The sequence below is a fragment of the Pygocentrus nattereri genome, chromosome 23, assembly GCF_015220715.1.
Source record: "Pygocentrus nattereri isolate fPygNat1 chromosome 23, fPygNat1.pri, whole genome shotgun sequence".
Classification (NCBI taxonomy): domain Eukaryota; kingdom Metazoa; phylum Chordata; class Actinopteri; order Characiformes; family Serrasalmidae; genus Pygocentrus; species Pygocentrus nattereri.
In genome coordinates, this window is record NC_051233.1 from 8155384 (window position 1) to 8177698 (window position 22315).

The 22315-nt window shown below is 37.8% G+C and overlaps 1 protein-coding gene across 3 annotated transcripts in view; it reads right to left on the reverse strand.

The window, feature by feature from the left end:
- zbtb20 (zinc finger and BTB domain containing 20) overlaps positions 1 to 22315 on the reverse strand; it is a 117078-nt gene that overhangs the window by 93495 nt on the left and 1268 nt on the right. For all 3 annotated transcript variants that reach the window (XM_017702910.2, XM_017702909.2, XM_017702911.2), the window contains exon 2: positions 12595 to 12703. The gene's annotated coding sequence lies outside the window, so the exon portion shown is untranslated. The remainder of the gene's footprint in view (positions 1 to 12594; positions 12704 to 22315) is intronic.

Here is a 22315-nt window from a genome sequence, read left to right on the forward strand (position 1 = left end):
AAAGGCACAATTTAAGAAAAATATGTTTGTACAGAACTGGTTTTAATGTGTGTGCTGGGATTTTAGGCTTTTTTTTTGCTAATTTTCAGCTAAACTACTTGTGCTTAACAAGTTGGTTTATAAAGTATGTCAGTAAAATTGGTTTATTGTGAAAAAAATGGAAATCAGAATTTAATTTCTGATTATTAATGTGCAGTTTTACACAAATCTGTCCAGATCTGCTGTGATTTTTATCTTTTTTTTTGTTAAAGTACCTGTGCTAAACATCTACTACTACACCAAAATCAATTCAAAATTAATATGCATTAATATTTAATTATACTGTAATAACTAATTAATCATATGTATGTGCATATCGCTGCTGTCAGAACAAAACCTTGTATGTCCATTTTTGTCATTTTTCAGTTATTAACACAGCTTGTAAGTACCCCTTGCTCCTTACATTGTGTGGGAATTTTATGACGAACAGACCAAAAGAAATTATACAAAATGACTGGGAAAAAATTCTGGTTCCATTGGCTTGCATTAAAAATAAAGTATGTTTCTTCTTCTCCTGTAAAGTTACTATTTTGGAGGTTTTGTTCTGACAACAGCGATATATTTGGTAATAAAACCCTTTTTTGTAGAAACATTTCTTGTGCTAATCAAATGTGTATACAGTATCAATAAAACTGGTGTATCATGAAAAATATTCTGATTGCTAATATGCATCGTTGCTAAACTCCACCTCTGCTGTGATTTCGGCTATTTTTCAACTGTTTTTGCTAAATCATTTGTAAACTGACCTGTGCTAAATAGGTCTCCATGATAATGTATACAGTATATCAATAAAATTAGAAAGCATGAAAAAAAATGTAGATCAAAATCAACTCCTGGATGAATATGCCTCATTGCAAAAATCTGTTCAGACTGACCTCATTTCTCTGCATCTGCTGCAAGAAAAGCATAAAAAACCCCAAAGCTAAACAGGCCATGAAAAAAGTCTCAATTCCTGAACCATACTGACTGCAGCTTTATGGTATGTGGGTAGTGAATCAGTGGTGCAATGCAAAAGTCCTCCATAAAGAAATGCTTATTGTAGCCAAATCAACTGAATGAGAAAGATTCCAACACCCACCATAAGGTGATTTGTGTCTCGTGGAAATGACTGGCCTTGGTCTCAATTTCTTTGAAATCTACCAAACCATTTACCAAGAAGGAGAGCTGTGATAAGAGTGGACATGTTATAGCAACGTAATGTGGCATTACTCAATACTATATAGTGCTGTGTCTGTGTACGCTATAAGCCCCACAATCATGCCTTTTAGTCAGAGGACAGATCCAGCCGCTGCTCGCGGAGCTTTAAGAGGAGGCCCGAAAACGAACAATGGCTTTGTTTTGCTAGTAATCCCGATGAAGAATTCTCAATCTGCCAAATCTCCAATCTGAGAAACATAAGGCCTATGAAAACTTGACCTGCTCAGATTAATAACAGTGTTGCAAGAGCAACGTGTTGGGACAGCCAGCCATTTCACAAGGGCCCCAGAGAAAAACTGCCAAATTCTCATTATTTCCTATTTCCTCTTTCAGAATGGGAATAAGAATTAATTGCGAGCCTGAACTTACAAAAAAAAGAGGAAAGAGGAAAGCTCTTTACCATGTCTTATAATGGTGTATTAAGGCACTTTCTTAGAGCAGCCATTGTTTACAGAAAGCATTCTGTTTAGGGAATGGTATATACGGGAAAGTCCAGCGGAGTGTTCATAAAAGAGCTTTTCAGTCCTTCCCCTCTGTTTTATTACTGCTTTTTACAATGTTTTAGAATTAAAGGGCACATATCATGGAAAGTAGTGTGTGTGTGTGTGTGTGTGTGTGTGTGTGTGTGTGTGTGTATGTATGTGTGTGTGTGTGTGTGTGTGTGTGTATGTATATATATATATATATATATATATATATATATATATATACACACACACACATATACACACATACATACATATATTGCTGTTGTCATGTCAAAACCTTGTATCTCCATTGTTGTAATTTTTCAGTTTTTGACATATTTTGAAAATGTCTGTTGCCCTTTACGTTGTGTGTAAATTCAATGCTAGACTAAAAGAAATGACACAAAATGACTTGGAAAAATATCTTGTTCCTTTGACTTACATTAAAAGTAAAGGATGTTTTTTCCTATATATATATATATATATATATAATATACACACATACACATACACAAGCTGCCTCTGCTTCTTATATGCTGAAACATACATAACATGGTTAGAGACACACACATCCATACATTGCCATAAGGAAACATCTGGAAAGCTTATTCTAACACAGTCAGATACCCATAAGGAAATACTGCTCTCATACCATTGGAATGCTATTCTATACATTAGCTCCCTCTCTTGAGGGAGGGGGCAAGAGAGGTCATCAACAGAACACACACACATTAACAGAGGAAAAGAGAGCTTAACAGTATGTAAAGATAACAGATACAAAAATATAAAGAAAAACATGAATATAACAATATAACACACACAAGATGAGAGTAAAGACACCTCACAATGCTTTAAAATAACTTGGAATAAAATCTCTTTGCATTAAATTACATTATAAGATAAGGATGTTTTGTGCTAATTTGGAGATACTTGTTTTTCTTTAGACAGCAACAAACTATATATATATATATATATATAAGTGTGTTTAAGTCCCACAACGGGGAAATTTCACCTCTTCATTTGACCCATCCGTGAAATGACACACCATGTACACACTAGTGAGCACACATACACTAGGGGACAGTGAGCACACTTGCCAGGGCCAGTTCCCCAGTTACCTCCAGCCCACGACTGCCCCAAATACATAAACATCCATACATATATACATAATTACAGTTCTTGATGCTTTAGGTATATACACTGATATATAAAACTGTAATTATACTGGAACTAAACTGATGAACGGACCAAAAGAAATCACCCAAAATGACTTGGAAAAAATTCTGGTTCCATTGACCTACATTAAATATAAAGTATGTTTCTTCTTCTCCTGTAAAGTTATTGTTTTGGAGATATGAGGTTTTGTTCTGACAACAGCAATATATTTGGTAATAAAAAGAAAACCTATTTTCGTTTATTATTCTGTGATGTGCCTTCACTTCACACTTGCAACATGTGAATAGTTGCTGTGGTCTAAATGGTGTATATATGTGCTGTTTATGATGTTCAGTGTTGGGGGCTGTGGGTTTTTAGTGAAAGGAGGGGTCACTGTCAGGGTGAAGCTGCAGTTTCAGAGTTTTCTACATTGTGTTTCTTCTTCTGCCAACATTGTTATATATAGGCTAAATCAAAACAGGGCTAAATGGTGATTTACATCTAAAATTCTGTTCCACCTTAAATGGAGCAGCAGTTCCATACTGGCATCTGTGCGACTGAATGTAATTGCCGCGCCATATGAGATGGAACAGGAAATTCAAAAAAGCCAACTTTAGGTTCATCAAATCTCTTGAGTCACAGTATAAGCATACCAGTATAACAGCTCTGACAAGAACTCACACCAGAGACAGAATATTGACCGGTATAGTGGAGGAAACAGTCCATATATGGCAACCAAGCTGCAAAATCAGCCCTGAACTCAGTGTCTGCAGCAGTTTAGCTGTGCTCACTCACACTGAAGTTATAAGGAGTGTTTTAGCCTGTACCGCAGCCAGTGAGAAGAGAGGTCAGTCTTAAAGGTACAGTAACAAAATCAAAACCTGTTTAACTCTTAACGATAAAATGGGGTTGGAAAATCATAATAAGTGTGATAAGTAATGTGTGGAACGCACATTTTCATGTGAAAGCACATGAGAGGAAATTCTCTTTTAGTAAGAGACTGGGTATTTTTTTCTTCCTCTTTTTTTTTTCTTACCATGACACAACAAAAGTGCATTTTGTGACTGTCATGAGGACCACATTAACCCAGGAGAGGGCAAAGCGGGCCTGCACAACTGACCGCATGATTCAAAAGTAAGAAAAATAACTTTATAAGAGCAAAAAAAAAAAAAAAAAAGGAGAAAAAGAAAAGTCAGTCCAGAATATTGAGTGGGCTTATAAAAAACACAAGACCAAATTCGTGTGCAGTGCTGGACCCATATAGACTACATAAATGTCCACTGCTGCACCGTCCTTTTTGAAATACGTGACAGAGTGATTCCATACAGCGTCTACAAAAAAAAAAAAAAAAAAAAAAAGTGGTGGCCTAGATCAAAGCATGGTTGTACTACACAGTCATTAATAGTATATAAACATTATCCCATATGCTGTGCATTTGCTAAGCAGCTGCCGTCGTCGGCTGATGAAAAGAGAGGGAGAGAGAGAGAAAGAGAGAGAGAGAGAGAGAGAGACAGAGAGACAGAGAGGGGAGAGGAAAAAAAAGGCCTACATTTGACCAGCCAGATTCTAACAGAGGAGCTTGTATGTCTCTCTGCCAAATTGTCTTGGCAACAACAATTGTCCTGGCAACAGGTCCGCGCACCTCTGCTTGCGGTGTTCAAGGCTTTTCCCCTTCTCTCTCGCTCCGAAACGAAACACAACAAAATGTCTCCCGCAGCTGGGCTCCCTTAAGCCCGGCCCGCTTCGTCCATACACGCTCATAAAGTGCCAGTGTCCTTTTCCAGCACGACCACATAATACAGGGTAGGATAAACAACACCTGGGCCGAGCCGCTCCGATAATAACGAGCCTGTTCTGAGCAGAGCAAAGAAGAAAGAAAAGACGAATGCCCTCACTCAACAATAAAGGACACTTGGCACATTCCCTAATGCAGTTTGGTATACGGCACGCCCCAGGCCAAAATATCAGCAACGTGAAGCTACTTTATAACTCACTGACACCGAGAAAATGAATAAAAGTGCATCACCTAGCTAAGCAGTAGTAGCAGCAGTTTCAAGACTGAATGTTTGTCAATAGTTGTCCTTTTTTTTAAATAGAAAACTGTGTCCCATGGGGTCAGAAACACCTGTTTAGCCTGCCTATGAAAACCGTATTTGAAAAAAAATTAGTTTTAACTAGTGTACATAAACGCATAGACAAAATCCAACCTTCAGGATGGCTGCTGCTATGCTAATGAACTTTAGTCCACTTTTACAGATAACAGTGTCACACAGTGCCAGAAATTCTTGTTCAGCCTGGCCAGGCAGGCTCTTTTAGGAAAATTTTAGTGGAAAATCACGCTTTGGGATGGTTGCTAGTGTTTTTAACCATGCTAATGAACTTCAGTCCCATTTTGTCATAGCAAGATGTCAGACAATGTCAGAAGTGCTTTCTTAGCCTGGCTACACGGCCTCTTTTAGAAGCGGTTTAGTGAAAATAACTGAATTTACAAATGTACTTAAAATTTGGTTAAAAAAAATTACACAGTTTTAACAAACGCAAAAAATATGTACAAAATCCAGAATTCAAGATGACTGCTGCTAGTGTTTTTAGCTATGCTAGGTAGCGACCTTAGTCAATTTGTATAAACTACAAAATGGCACACAGGGTCAAAAACACTTGTTTAGCCTAAACAGACAGGCTCTTTTAGGAATATTTCATTGGAGAAATCAACTTAACACAATTTTAGCAAATATACACAAAAGTACAGCCAGCCAAAATTCAGGCTCCAGGATGCCTACTACCATTTTTAGCTATGCTAATGAACTTTAGCCCCCTTTTATAGATAACAGTGTCACATGGCGTCAGAAACTCTTGCTTGGCTGCACAGGCTCTTAAAGTTTGGTGAAAAAAAAAATCGGACAATTTTAAGAAAAGTACAGACAAAATCTAGGCTTCAGGGTGGCTGCTGCTCTAGGGTTTTTAGCTATGCTAGGTAGCTGCTTTAGTCAATTTATTTACATCACAGAATGGCAAACAGGGTCAAAAACACTTGTTTAGCCTGGCCAGTCAGGCTCTGAATTTACACAAGTTTAGCAGATGCACATAGAAGTACGGACAAAATCTAGGCTCCAGGACGCCTGGCCCTGTTTGCAGCTATGGTAATGAACTTCGGCCCATTTTTATTAATAACAGTGTCAGACGGTGTCAGAAACTGCACAGGCTCTTAAAAGTATGGTGAAAAAATAGACACAGTTTTAACAAACACACAAGGTCTATACAAAATCCAGACTTCAAGATGTCTGCTGCTGGTGTTTTAGCTGTGCTATATAGCGACTTTAATCATTTTGCGTACATAACCGAACAGCAAACAGGGTCAGCAAGTCTTGCTTAGCTTGGCTAGACAGGCTCTTTTGAGAACAATGCAGTAAAAATAATTACACAGCTGTAACAAAGGTACACAAAATTCTGGCTTCAGGGTGGATGCTGCTAGTTTTAAAGTTGCCAATGAACTTTAGTCCATTTTAAAAAATATATTTACATTTAAATACAGTTTAACAGGCTTCAGGGTGGCTGCTGCTAATGTTTTTAGCAACGCTAGTAAAATGTAGTCCACGTATTTTACAGATAACAGTGTCATACAGCGTCGGAAACACTTGCATAGCTATTCTAAGTACACAAGTAAACAGTGTCTGCCTACCTTGGCTACTGAGGAACGTATAGGAATACTTGAGTGAAAAACAAACAAAATTATATTTAAATATATTTTAACAAACGTAAACAGAAGTAAGGATGTATTTCATTCTTCTGGTTGGCTGCTGCTGTTTTTAGCTACGCTAATGTTAAACAGGCTCTTTTCAGAATAGTCCAGTGATTAAAACAAACTTGACAATTTCCACTTTCACACTAAAGGTGGCTGCTGCTAGTCTTTTTAGCTATGCTGTGCACTTTTAGATAACAGTGTGTCACACAGTGGCAGAAACCACATACGCAAGTCTTTTAGAGATTACTGAATAACTCCACACAATTTGAGGCGAGTCTGTGATGGCTTAGGTGTGAAGTTAGCACCGTGCTAATGGGGTGGGATTAGCATTAGCTACATTAGCCAGGGCTCCAACTAAAGGAGGTGTCTCAACTACGCGACTACATTTGGGCTAAAGGTGAACAACTTATTTGATTTTTCACCAAACTATCACTCCTTTGTCGCTCGGCTGAACTTTATATGGCCCAGCAGTGAAATATGAAATGCGCTTGTGCCCCAGAGTGGCACGTGTTGGATAACAGGCTGGTAAATGTGTGCCAAAAGGCAGGGTCCAAACTACCCTCAGCCACTTCCCACAAACGCACGAAAGGACACATTGCGTTCTGTACCTGGCTGCTTGGACGTCGTTGTGCGAATGACGAGGCAGATTAAAACGGCTTTTTGAGCTCCGGCACACTGCGTGTATGCCAAGTGCAATAAAGGGCTTGTTAACGGGCGGCCGTGCAGAAACGTTTTCAAAGCAGCCGGTTGTTTGTGCGAGTTCTCCTAAGATTCCCTCATTGTGCGCTTGTAAATTCTTCAGAGATCTGAACACGTTTTGGTCTGCCCCGTCCCTTCTCCAAAATGGAGGACATTCTATCTCTTTTGTGCGCGCGCACTTCCCTCCTCGGAGCGACCCCAGGCCCGTTTCGCACAGCCTCGGTTGTAAACAAATAAGAAGCACTGCGAGAGAATTCTCCGGCTACCTCTGTCTTTTTTTTTTTCCTTACCCTTTTTTTTTCCTTTTCTTTAAACAAACCATTTCCAGATATTTTTCCTTTTAGAAAAGGAGGCAGTGATCTCACATGGACTTGCTGAACACCATATGGGTGCCGGGGTTAGCTGAGGACACGCATGCACCTTGGCAAACATACAACTTCCCTATTAGAATCCAAGATACATTTTTCACATCAGTGAAATGCCTGTGTGCTTCGTGTATATATTTAAAGGGGACACGCCTGAGAAAACTAACTTTGTGAGCCTTTTTTAATTTGGTTTTTTCCCTTTTTGCTTTTTTTTCTTCCCTTTAACATGCCCTGTCTTTTGCCTAAACAAAATATGTTTGGGCAAAGAAATTTGGTTATTAACCATTAACTGCCTGACAGGTTTTATCTATGTGTACATACAAAAATACTGCTGGCAGCTTGTCTGTGCCATCTGTCTGCTTCAATGAAAATAAGCCCCAGTGTTTAGGCCAAGCATAGCACTAACCAACCTGTTTATATTCAACACTCTATATATATACATATTATATATATATTTATATATATATATACACACACTCACACACACACACACACACTTTGCTTATGTGCGAGCAGAAAGGCCTCATTCAGGCATGAGAACAGATTTACCAGGCAAAAAAGTCCACCGACTTTTAAACATAATTACATATGCAGAAAGCAGGTAGATGATTGGCTGGCACTCCTCGGGTATGGAAAATCCCCACTATGCCCATACGATTTCTCTCTAAGGTAAAAGTTCCCACCGCGGCAGACGAGATCTAAGCGCGCAACTGGTTTCCTGGTATGGGTGTGAGTGAGTGAGCGAGCAGGCAAGTGAGCGAGTGAGTGAGTGAGGCAGATAGCAACAGCACATGTCTCTGCCCCTATACGAGTCATCTGAGGTGAACAATATACACTCCCCTGGAGCTGCAGCCAAGTCCTGACGCACGCCATGACATTAACAAACACACACGGGAGGGCTGTGCGAGGGGTCAAACTCGCCTGCCGCGTCAAAAGTTTGGGGACGCCGGGCTTTTCCCTAAACGTTTTCCAGCACAAATTAGCTTCACATATTAAAGGGGAACTTCGGCGACTTTTCAAATGTTCTGCATAAATACAGGGATAAGATCCCAACAAAGTCTTTCAGGGTGGTTTGGTGTGAAATGCTCGGTTCTAGAGAAGCTTTCCAAGTCAGAATTGTTCACAGTGGTGGTGATAGGAACCAGATGTCCACCTCTAAGAGCTCTCTCACTAAGTCATTAACCTAGATGTATCGTTGCAGTTTTGAGGTTTTTGGTACACACATGGCCAATAAAACAATAGGCAAAATGGTCATTGTAGTTTTGAGAAGGTTTATGGTACAAACATGGCCAATAAAACAAAGTTAATAGGCAAAGTGTCTCATTGTAGTTTTCTGAAGGTTTATGGTACATGCAGGGCCAATAAACCTTGTTTTGTCCAGATCTACCACTGTTTTACCATTGTTAACATGTAAAACGTATGTGATGGTTCTGAGTGGTAAATAAGATGGCTTTTGTGTTGTCGACCTTGTGACACCTGGCTCCCATCATCACCATTGCAAACAAATCACTACATTGAACCATTTCACACCAAACCATTCTGAATGACTTTACATCTCAACCACTGAATCATGCAGATTTTTGAAAAATCTGTAGAATTCCCCTTTAAAGACAAAGCCCATTTATCCTAAGGCAATAAAATAATGCTGCTACCTTCATTTTGAGAGTGCTAGCTTGGGAAATAAGTTCAGAGGTCAATCACTTTATCCCCTTATTGTGGTGTCAAACCTTTCAGGTGTCTGGACCAAAGGAGTTTCAAAATGTGCTTTTAACAATCGTCTGGAAGAGAAAACTGTCAAATCATTATTTAAAAGCAGCTCTTCATACCAAGAAAGACACTTTGATGAAGCTGAGAAGCTAAATATACCCAAAGGATTAGCACATTTTCTTAAAGGGCTCATATCATGGAAAAGTAACATAGCTTTTTTTGTTTCGGTTTGAGGTAGTATGTAAACATTGTCACCCTTTGAATTCACAAAGACAATCTGCATATACCATTTGATTCAACCTACAGCTGCTTAGCCCTGCCCACACACACAGAAGTTATAAGGGATATTATCAGCTCAAACTGCTTTTTTGAATGAGGTACAAAACAGGGCCGTCCGAGTACAGCTCATTTACATACAGTCCTATGCAAAAGTTTGGGCGACCTTGTGCAAATTAATTAACACATCCTCTACAGAGAACACAATGCTGTTTATTTCCTGAATTTAGCATACTGGGGGGAAAATAAAACATAAAATGTGGCCGGTGAAAAGTTGCACATTTCATGTTTTATGTTTCTGGTTTGTTATGTCATATTTAACAGTGTCCTCTGTAAAAACATTGAAAAAGGGACAATTTAACTTGGGATATTCAGACATTTGCATACAACTGCACATCAGTTTTAAAGGTACAATAACTAAAACATCCAGGATGAAGAGAAGTTGGAAAATGCTCACGTAAAAATGGTACAAATTTGGTACGTAAAACCACAGAAAAGTGTAGGATATGGGCCTTTTAATTGAAAAATAAAAGTGAAAATCAAACTTTCAAAAGCAAGCAAGGTGTCCCTAAACTTTTAAAGGCAGTCACGGTGGACAGCGGAATAAAGTGCTTCTATTAATCAAAGTCTCAGCTGTTGCCGGACAGCACGTTTCAGAAAAGCCTGGTGGGTAACAGACAAAGGGGGTGTAGCCTTATCTAGCAGCCAGAAAAGCGCTATAGTCAGTGCCTATATTAAGCCTTCTCATGTAGAGCTGCTGCCATATCACTCACAGCATTCCCTCCCTGCATTCCCATGGCCAGCGAGAAAAAAAACACACTTCATACACTGCTGTCCAGTTCACAGGAACATCACAACCATCGTCAAAAAACAAGGAATTGTGTGGGAATGAACAGTACCATTCCGTGGAAAACGGATTCCTCTCAAACGAAAAGCACTCTGGAGAACCTGAAGTGGCAAAATACAGCAAATCTGACAGAGTCACACACTCAGCTAACTCGAAACATTTGGCGCGTCACCATTTTTCAAAACCAGCTTCGAAATGAGGAAATCGCCCAGCAGGGCACAGCACGCATTTCCACAATATATGATTCACAGGAACATTTAGGCACTTACGGTACATATGCAGAACATACCGTAAGCTTAATTGAGAAAAATAATAGATGATTCACATGTGATCATAAATGTGCAACAGCTGAAAGACTCACACATTGGACAGAAGACTCTGGCTTCAAAGCAATGTAAAGGCTCATCTGACAGTAACAGTTGCGCAACTGTTTGACACACAAAAAGTCAGACGTCTTGCAACAACAGGTAACATATACTCAGACTAGAGCACAAAGTGGCCTTTCAGACTGATCCGGGATCAGATGCCTTGGCTCAAATCCTGACCCTTTCCACTGTAACTGAGAAAATGTAGAGATAATGCTGATATCTGATATTTCTCAACTATATCATGCTCTCAGATAACGTGTAAGTTAGCATTAATAAGGTTAATAGATAGAACTTGTTTAGAATGGACTGTGTAGTTCAGTTTCTAGTCAAATTACACCATTTTTCTATTAATGTACTATTCATTAAAAGGGGAATTCCACTAATTGTTCAAAATGTCTGTATAATAAAGTAGTTAAGATGCAAAGTCATTAAGAATGTTTCAAGAAACTGTGTCAGAACTGTTCTCAGTGGTGGTGATAGGAACCAGACGTCCACCTCTAAAAGGTCCCACACGGAAAGTTTTTACACAAAATGGTTTTGAATTCACTGCCGGATGGAGACACTGTTTTGCGATCGTTTTAAGAAAATGTGTATCTAAAATATATATATTTATATATTTTTTTAAATGTAAGCAAAATGGTCCCCAAGGAAAACTTATTATTTCAGATTTTCCACTATTTCACAAGCATCAACATTCTATGGTGGTGCTGGTTAGTGTAGTGGGTAAGACCTCTGCCTTCTACGCTGTAGACTGGGGTTCAATCCCCCACCTGGGTAAGCACCCTACACTACACTAATAAGAGTCCTTGGGCAAGACTCCTAACACCACTTTCGCCTACCTATGTAAAAATGATCAAATTGTAAGTCGCTCTGGATAAGAGCATCAGCCAAATGCCGTAAATGTAAATATATAAAACTCAGAAGACTTGTGCAGGTTCACTGGTAGTTTTGGATAGTGAGGTGTCTTTACACTCATTTTGTATTTCTTTTATTGTTATATTCATGTTTTTCTTTATATTTTTATATCTGTTATCTTTACGTACTGTTAAGCTCTCATTTCCTCTGTTAACACGTGTGTGTTCTGTTGAGGGCCTCTCTCGCCCCCTACTTCAAGAGAGGGAGCTAATGTATAGAATAGCATTCCAATGGTATGAGAGCAGTATTTCCTTATGGGTATCTGACTGTGTTAGAATAAGCTTTCCAGATGTTTCCTTATGGGAATGTATGGATGTGTGTGTGTCTCTAACCATGTTATGTATGTTTCAGCATATAAGAAGCAGAGGCAGCTTGAAAAAGAGAGATCCCACATTTGGCCTTCGGGACTCTCACAGGGCTTTAACACTATCTTATTAATTTGAAATAAAGTTGTTCATGTTTAAATCCAGATAGTGTCTACAGAGCTTTGGTCCCCCACCTACACAACTGAGAATAAACAACAATAGTAAATAAAATGTCTACATTTGTGTTGTAGTCATGATGACAACTGGTTCCTATCACCACCTCTGTAAAGAAATCTCACACCAAACCACTCTGAATCACTGTGTTTACATCTTAAACTCTCAATTACGCAAGAACTTAGAAATATTGGTAGAATTCATCTTTCATTAAACAATCTGAAGCATTGAGCAGCTTGCATTTCGTTTAACTTGAGCTGAAAATTCAAACTGATGTGCAACCCCCTATACTGACATACCGGTTTAACCCAGCGAGTTTAAGATCAGCCTGAGCTTACCTTTGGGTTTTGGATGGAGAAGTTGTTCCTCCACCTTGCCTTGGCTGCACAGATCACATTTGACGTCCCTCTGACAGCGTCGTCGTCTTCAGCCAATCCAAACCGATCACTAAAAACATCACACTCAGTTAATCATCACATATTTTATATACAGTTAAGTTTGTTACATTGCAATGAAAACACTGCTTTGTTCAGCATTAATACTTACTCTACACATCAGTTAGCTTTTCAAATGTTTTCACTATAAATGATCAGATTTTCTTTATCATTTTGCAGTTATCTAATATGTTAAAGCTTAATAACGTCTATTTTGAGGAAAACAGTACCACACGTAAATATTAGTGACAGTAATAGTGACAGTGCTAGTTTGGGAATAAAGCCAAAGGCCACTCATTTATCCCCTTGTTATGATGACTTCACTCAAACCTTTCGGCTGTTTAAAACATCTTTGGACTAAAAGAGTTTCTAATAACGCAATAAGCCACAAATGTTGTGTTTGTAAGCACGGCATGAAGCAGAGACCACAGTAAAATCACTATAACTCACAGCCTCACAGGCTTCTTGCTTTTATAAAGCAGTCACAACTTTTCAATAAATCGAATTGTTATACTTAACAATAAAAGAAATGCAGTTATGTTTAGACTAGGCTATTGTTGACATACAACTATAGGCTGGTAAAGAAGGACAAGAACTTAAGGACATCCTTCACTGTACATTGCAGTCACTTTACAAATGATGTAATCTTTGTCAAATAATAATGAAGACAGTGCAGTATAGCAGTGTTTAACGCAAAATTCTTCTCCTTATAAGCAGATTTTGTTCACCAAATTACCACCACAGAGCTAATGCTAATTTTCTCAAGTGCTTATAGGCGATTTCCTGTTTTGTGTTAGCATCGTGCTAACTCATTTCTCCACCCTGGCTTTAGTTCTACTTAAATAGCAGATTTAACCAAAAACACGTTTGAAGCATGTGTGAAATTCATAAAAGATTTTTACACTTTATACACAGATTCCATAAATACTTCAGTTCAAAGCCTGACAGTGAATGCTAATGGAGGAGCAGTTTAGCCTGTTAGCTATCTTTTAGCCCGGTTAGCCTGCTATCTGTCAGCCCAGTTGTTAAAATACGTTTTCAGCTGGTCAGTTTAAGCAAAACTGGGTTCTTACTCAAGCTATCAGTTCACTTTTTTGTCCACATCAGATTAATAACTGTCCATTCGCAGCACAGCGTTCTTTAGTGAATTAGTGCATTAATGCAGAATTCAGTTGCTGTGAGGCGGCCATGGCTGAGTATATATGAAGTATTTTTCAATTGCTTCGAACATGGCTCAGATTTTAAGATCCATTTTTAGAAATGTGCTTTTAATAATGTTTTGGAAAAGAAAACCTGCACTTCATAGCAGTGAAAGCACTTTGATGAACATGAAGCTGAGTGAGCATTGATGCTAAATATACCCAAAGTATTGGCACATATCTGCTGTGCGCTAATCAAAGTAGAGTTTTAATTCATGGGGAATTCCATTGATCTATCAACATTTCTGCTGGCTGAAATGACCGGTGAACCCCTTCTGAGTTTTTATATGGAATACTGAAGATGGTAAATAATGGTAAATCTGGGAAAAAATAAGTTATTACAGGGGACTATTTCCCAAAAGATCCAAAAACCTACTCAAAACAATTATAAAACAATATCCCAGACATCAGGTGGTGTATTCAAAACAATTTCATCGTAATAACTATGTCTGAGGGAGCTTTTAAGAGTATTAAAAGAGGAATTGCACTACTTTTTCAGAGCTCATTAGTTAAGATGTAAACAGAGTCGTTTTGAATGGTTTGGTGTGAAATGCTCTGTTCTGGAGAAACTTATCAAGTCAGAATTGTTCACAGTGGTGGTGACAGGAACCAGACGTCTGAAGAGTTTAACACAGACCTTAAAGTTATTAGATGAACTAGTTGCCTGATACCTGAGACAAGAATTTTGAGATAAGCCCGTGGCCTACAATGTGTTTTTTTTTTCAGTCTATTCAAGCTTGAGGAGTACATGCAGGGCACTGTAAGGCCAAACAGTCCCAAAAGAAAACATATTTTACGTCGGATTTTCCACTATTTTAACATTATCAACATCCATTATCAACATCCACACGTCTAAATTCACTGGTGGTTTTGGATAAGAAATTAAATGGCTGTATTTGTGTTGTAGTCATGGCGACCCCGGTTCCTATCACCACCACTGTAAAGAAATCTGAGCCATTTTATACTAAACTGCTATGAATGACTGTGTTTACATCTCAGCTCATGCAGAAATATTGAAAAATCAGTGCAATAAAGAAATAGCAAATTTCAGGGAAAAAAAAGGGCGAAGTGTCCCCAGACTTTTCGTGGGCGGTCTAGTTTTCATTTGACCCGAACTACAACGAGTAGTTGCTGAAGGACAGCACTGGGCAATGCATTACAGCAGTCACCCTGTAAACTTCATCATTGTGTCTCCAAACTACCACGTTCTTATTCTGTGGGTTGAAAGTGTCTCTATCGCATTCTGTTTCGACGCAGCGCAAAAAAGTTGTCCAAGTTATGTTTGAACAATGGCTAGTCGCCGGCTGGTCACCGTTACCATGGTTTCCATCTGTCTTTGTCCTTGGTACGACATGCGCTAGTTTCTTTAACTTTGAGAAATAATGCCCCGCTAGTCGCCTGTTTTGCGAAACAGAGGGAACGAGTGAGTGAAACACCCCAAACGTGGCCATTTGCCATTTTTACACTTTTAGGCTTACCACTCATGTTTCAGGTTACTTTTATGTAGTTTCAGGCTTTTCTCAAAAGTCCCAGCAGCTTGATCATGTTGGAAACACTTCTTTTAAGTCATATCCATACTGTATTCATAAATTTCTCTGAAAATAAACTGCTGCACTTTCTCTGGAACACGACAAGAAACTGCCATAAACAAAACTTTGGGGGGGAAAATGACCCCTCCTATTGGTGCGCACAGGAACATCAGAATAAACAAAAGCTCTTTCACACAAGAGCGAAAGAAATGAAACTATAGAACTTCCTCATGATATGTTTTGATAAACACCAGCGCTGATTTGAACGTTCCTTCTGGCCTGGACGCAGCGTATCGGAGGCCCAAAAACCAAACTCAAGTCGTATTTTAAACCTGAAGCGCCTGATACTCCAGAGATTAGGCAATGCCATTTTTGCATAAACAGTGACGCACTGTAGGCTGACACTGTCCCATATTTATCTCAATGAGCAGAAGTGCACCTTGCAGAAATAGTACGGTCAGAAGTTCACAGGCCACTAACTGTTAAAAAAAACAGAGAAAAAAAAACATAATGACATTGTCTTATAGGGTCCAACGTCTTATCAGCCCACATTCCTCAAACATTCAAGGAATCTGGATAGCTCGATGAGAAGAACATACCAGTACAGTATTAAACAAAAAACATGCACACATTCAAACACAACACAGATCCAGCTATGCACTCAGAGTTTAGGCCTTTGTCTTGGACCAAAAATGCTTTTCAGAGAAACCAATCACTACTATCATTATTAACAGAGCATTTCATTCCAGCAACAAACTCAGTCTGTCCCAGAAACTCCTCCACGATCGCCCTATCTGGACATAATCAGACGTTCTCTATTTATAAACACTTCAATCTACTCACATACTGAGCATGCTTGACCATACATCACAATACATCATGTTTTTAAAGTGGGTCCACACTTCTGTTCCTCATTCTCATAACTACAGAACTTCATGTTAGTTTCATAGGATATACTGAATCATTCATAGCAGACACAGAATCATTTATTGTACATGAATAATACCTAGTAGATAGTGAACAATTCTCAGGAGATACTGAATAATTCATAGTAGTTGCTGAATATTTCATAGTAGATACTGAATAATTCATAGGAGATACTGAATCATTCATAGAATATGTTGAATAATTCATAGTAGATACTGAATAACTGATAGAAGATACTGAATAATTCATAGTAGATATTGAATAATTCATAGAAGACACTAAATATTTCATAGAAGACACTGAATACTTCCTAGTATATACTGAATACGTCATAGAATATACTGAATATTTCATAGTAGACATTGAATAATTCATAGCAGATACTCAATATTTCATAGTAGATACTGGATAATTCATAGCCGATACTGAATAATTAATAGAATATACTCATTATTTCATAGTGAATATTGAATAATTCATACAAGATACTAAATAATTCTCAGTAGACATGGACTTGTTACTGGATAATTTATAGTAGATACTGGATAATGAATCACAAATAATAAATAACTTGAATTAAATTAAGTAATTTAAAGTAGATACTGAAAAATTTGAAGTAGTTACTGAATGTCTCATAATTCAGTGAATAGCTCATAACAGTAAGCCTTGAGATCAATAACTAAGAAATATGGCTGAAGTTAAGAAGTTAAAAAGGAGTTAAAAAGTTTAAAAGGTAATTAAAAAGAAATTCATCCATTTCTGCTTAAAATGTGAGGACATTCAATGTAGGATTAAACTAAGGCTTAACTTACATGTTAGTTACACAGTCTGCAGTTTAAAAGTTTAAATCACCTTTAAGGCTTATACTAGCGTATGCCCTCTACAGGTTAAAACGTATATAATTCAGAAAACAAATCATACAACTTTGAGACCTATTAGAAGTTTAGCCTTTTTTTTACCGTGGTCCATTTTGAGTCACTGATGTAACCCACCTCCCTCCGAGCGACATGAAACACCAGATAAGTCACCGCAACGTTTCTTTAATACCTTCCAAAAACTTTCATCAAGGGATTTAAGTGGAGAGTGAAATTAATATTTGATTATTAACAGCCAAATTAGTGGTGTTAGGTGAAAATAGACTACTATTTCTAAGGGCTGTAAAATAGTACAGGCGGTTTCATCATCGCAAAGCCCTCCTCCGAGGCCCTGCTCAAATTTGGCCTTGACTTTCAATTAGACCAGTGAAGGTCATTTCTGTAACGGCGGTTTGAGCATCCCCGCACGCTCAGATCACGCAGAACAGCACAGTAAGTACTTAACAGGTACCCTGTATATGTTGTTAATGTGTGGTGTCCCTATAGAGTACCCCGGCCATGTTGCGCTCCGAAATGAACGACCTGACTGAGGCACTGTGGCTATAATTTCTTAGAATGTCATCCTGTCAAATAGGGAGCTGGTAGAAATGGCAAATCTAATCAATTAAAAGCCAGATGACAGGCTCATTAATACGCGTCTCAGTGTGACAGCGGCTTTGAAGCCTTTGGACACTACGTCTCCAAAATAAACACCCGCAACGCCATACTTTACATAACCAATGCCAAATATTTTCCAAATTCCATTTTAATGGTCCTCCTTTTTGTTTTGGGGGGCTTTATTGGCACCTCTGTCATTTGTGTGCAATTTAACCAGGGTCCATGCTCAGTGCCAGGCCCACAGAATATTACACTGTTACAATTATACAATGATACAGCTACATTTACAGCACGTTACACAGTTATGTTAGCAGAATGTTAAATAGTTCCATTCATGGAGTGTTAGATTTGTTACATTTACAGAATGTTACAGTTACATTAATAGAATGTAAGATGTACATTTACAGAATGTTACATTGTTACATTCACAGAATGAAAAACTTGCCTTTATAGAATGTTACGTAGTTACACTTATAGAATGTTAAGTAGGTACATTTATAAAATGTTATCCAGTTATTTTTGTAAAATGTTATATATTTAAACTTTTAGAATGTTAGTTACATCCATAGAATGTCAGTTACAATATATATGTACATTCACAGAATATTACATTGTTACATTCACAGAATGTAACACACTTGCATTTGCAGAATGTTACCTAGTTACATTTAGAGAATGTCAAATAGTTACATTATAGAATGCTCAGTAGTTATATTTGTAGAACATTATATATTAAAACTTTTAAATGTGGTAAGTAGCTACCTTAATAAAATGTTATATATTTAAACTTTTAGAATGTTAATTAGTTACATTTATAGAATGTCAAATGATTACATTATAGAATGCTCAGTAGTTACATGTATAGAATGTTATATATTTAAACTTTTAGAATGCTCAGTACGTACACTTATAGAACCTTACCCAACTACATTTATAGAATGTTAAATAGTTGCATTACAGAAAGTTCAGTAGTCACATTTGTCAATGTTACATTGTATTGCAACTTTTACCACATTAAATATTTACATAATATATAATTACATTATAGAATGTTACACAGTCACATTTCTAAATGTAATTGTAGGAAAACTATTCTTAACTTACATACATATTAATTTAAAAATATTTGATAGATTTTGCTTAGATATTATAAAGTAATTTTGGATTTCCATCATTGAATTTGTACCCAATTCAAAAGGCAGCTGGTATTTTGTCTTAAATGGAGAAAAAACACAACAATATATATGAATATCTAATAAATCGGTAGTTTGAAGTGTGAAAAGCTATAAATAATATTTGGCTGTAATCAAGAGTCAGTCCTGAACCGAAAGAGGTGTTTACCACAGTAAGGGTAAACCTACCAAATAAAATTCTTTTTAAAATTTTTTATTAAATTCTAAGATTTCTGTTAAAATGGTCTTATATGTACAGCATAACACACTAGAAGCAAAACGCAGGCTGTAACATATAAATATGTGAAGTGTAATACTAAACACGACCTGCTGTAAAGGAACAGTAATAGTTAGTGTGTGAGTTCATCTGTTTATCAAAATCCATAAAAAAATAACTGATATCAATGCTACAATCAACATATGACCTTGCAAATGCTGATACACAAATTTGTACGCAAATAGGAAAAACAATAAGATCACTGACGTTTTTAGGGGAGATATAATAACACTATGCATACACCTGATGTTTTTTAGATAACTGTACCTTTCTTGACTTGATTAGACTTTTATGACAGTGAATAACAATTAGATCATTTCTTAGACTATAATATGTAAGGTTATGTAGCTTCCTATATGAATGCTTGTAGTACATGCATTAATATAAATATAGGCACTAATATAAACATAGGTGCGTGTATATGTATGTGTATATATATATATATATATATATATATATATATATATATATATATATATATATATATTTTATTTATTTTTTTTCATATAATGTTTTCAAACATTAATGGGTAAAAACAAAGAAGAAATCAGCTAAAGTAAATTTAGAGGAGTGAAACTTCGGGACTCTATCATCAGCACATTTACACTCCACGTGCCAAAGTCAACAAAATGTGTGTTTTGGGGTTTTGATGTGTATTTTTAGTTTTGCTCACGTGAAATCTGTGTCTACAGCGTTCTTGCACAATGTTACATCGACATGGCCTACAGCTTCGAGAAGGCAATACACACATGCACACACTCTCGCACACTCGCACACACACACACGCCCCTTTCCCAAAAGCTGGCACAAGAAGCTTCAACTCCAAAATTGAAGGCAATTTTGGTAGATATCTAAACTCATTCCAAAAAAACAGGAAAAAAATAAACTCGGATGGAGTTAAAAACAAAAAACAAATATGGTCAGGATACGGTCATGATTCAAGATGAGGAATACAAAGGTCAGAGAAAAGAAATAGGCTGCCCTCTAATTTTCACTTGAAACACAGACTGAAAAAAATCAAAATGCATATAGGTGTGTTTGTGTGTGTGTGTGTGTATATATATGTAAGTACATACACATACATACATATACACAAAAGTATATATATATATATATATATATATATATATATATATATATATATATATATATATATACACATACACACACACAGTATATTAGATACAATACAGGTACATATATGATACATATATTCACCCACATCAACTTATATACACATGTATACATACACACAATTTTTTCCACAAAATTCAAAAATGCTAGTTGCTCTTCGCATTGTGTTAACATGTCATGATGAATGGACCATCAGAATTTATCCAACATAACAGTTGAAAAAATCAGGTTCCATTACCTCCCATTCACAATGAAGAATGTTTTGTCCTTCTCCTGTAAAGTTACCATTTTTTTAATCTTTCAACTGTTTTCTGGCAGCAACAGTATATTTCTATATATGAAATGCCTCCTGTACCTTTAAAGAAGGTGTTGTATGCAAGCTGCATATATTATTATTCTCAAATTAACACAATATGGACATACAATGTTTATAAAATCAAAGTTATATTCTTCATTGCCCTCAACAGCCTGTGCAAAATATCAATTAGTTGCTGGCCTGTTGGAAAGCAGCTCAAAGTACTGAGAAACCCAGGAACTGCAGCAGCATGATTATCTGCTCCGGAATATTGAATATATGCAATTCGTAATAGTGCCAAGAAAATATCGATCTGGGGGGTGTTGCTGTGTTTTATGGGCACGGAGCGTGAGCCTGACCTTCCACCTAAACGCAAAAGGCGCGCGCATCCAGCAGGCCAGAAAAACATGCCAGTTTGCAATAGAGAGAAATGAATGCTACAAACTCGGTGGAAGTTTTTTTTTTCCTTTTCTTTTCTTTTTTTTCTTCAGAGAAGCCTAAGTGAGAGCATTTGAAGGCTCCAGGCTTCAGAATGAAGTGCAGCGGTCAGATGCTCCAGCTTGACCTGCGATGACCCTTAATGTGGAGTCGAGGCCTAGTCAGGAATGGAGTTTTAGTGCGGATGGAAATTTGATCGCAGGACTGTTGGCGATTAAAAACAGCAACGACAACAACAACCCAAATCTCATTCGTGTACCAGCCACTCAAGACACCGCACCACTCCATCCAAAAAAACAAAGGACTAGATTTAGTGTAATCTAAGCTGGATCTGAATGCATGGCTGTGCTTCAGCCTAGTGAGTCAATACAAAAGTTCCAAGGTCATATAGGCGCATGTTTGGCAGGTCAACATCTAATCCAGCTCCATTTAAGCCTGGCAATCTCCAAAAAATGACAAAAAGGGGTTGGGGGGGGGGGAGTTGTGGGACGGACACAAACTAAGCTGGCCTGAAATGAACAAGCTCAATAGGAAAAATACAAGAAAGAAAAGAAGAAGAAAAAAAAAAGCAAAGTCTGTAAACCTGAGAAAGGAGACAGGGGAGAAAACGTGACTAACGTGACTAAGCCAAAAGCCTTTTTTTGGCAAAGCCGGCTCTGTTTGGAAGCACACTTTAATATGGGCATGCTGAAGGAAACGCAGGAGAGAAGGGTAAAGGCTAAATGAGTGGGCAAAGCTCATGTGAGCATGGTCAGCTCTAGCTTTCAAAACACTGACCACACTTTTCACTGGCAGAGAAAAATGGGGGGGGGGGGGGGGGTAGAGAAATAAATGCTTTCCCCAATGTTCAGCTGTTTAGGTGGGACATGGAGGCTGGACGTCGCGGGCAAACGGGCATTTTGTCTACCCCCTAAAAAAGAGGGCACTCCAAATAAATAAATAAATAAATCTCCCCCACACACACACACAATTGGAGCTCTCTGTCTTTCAGCATTTCAGCCAGACCAGACCAGACTTTTCTGCCTTCGTATCTGGGGGCTGCTCATAATTTCGGAGAGGACCGAATGGCTAACAAGACACTTAATACGACCACAGGCACACACGCAGCGCGAGGGCACAACAGCTGCCCACTTTTCCCATTAAATTCACAGGCACAAAGCAGCAGCAGCAGCAGCAGCAGCA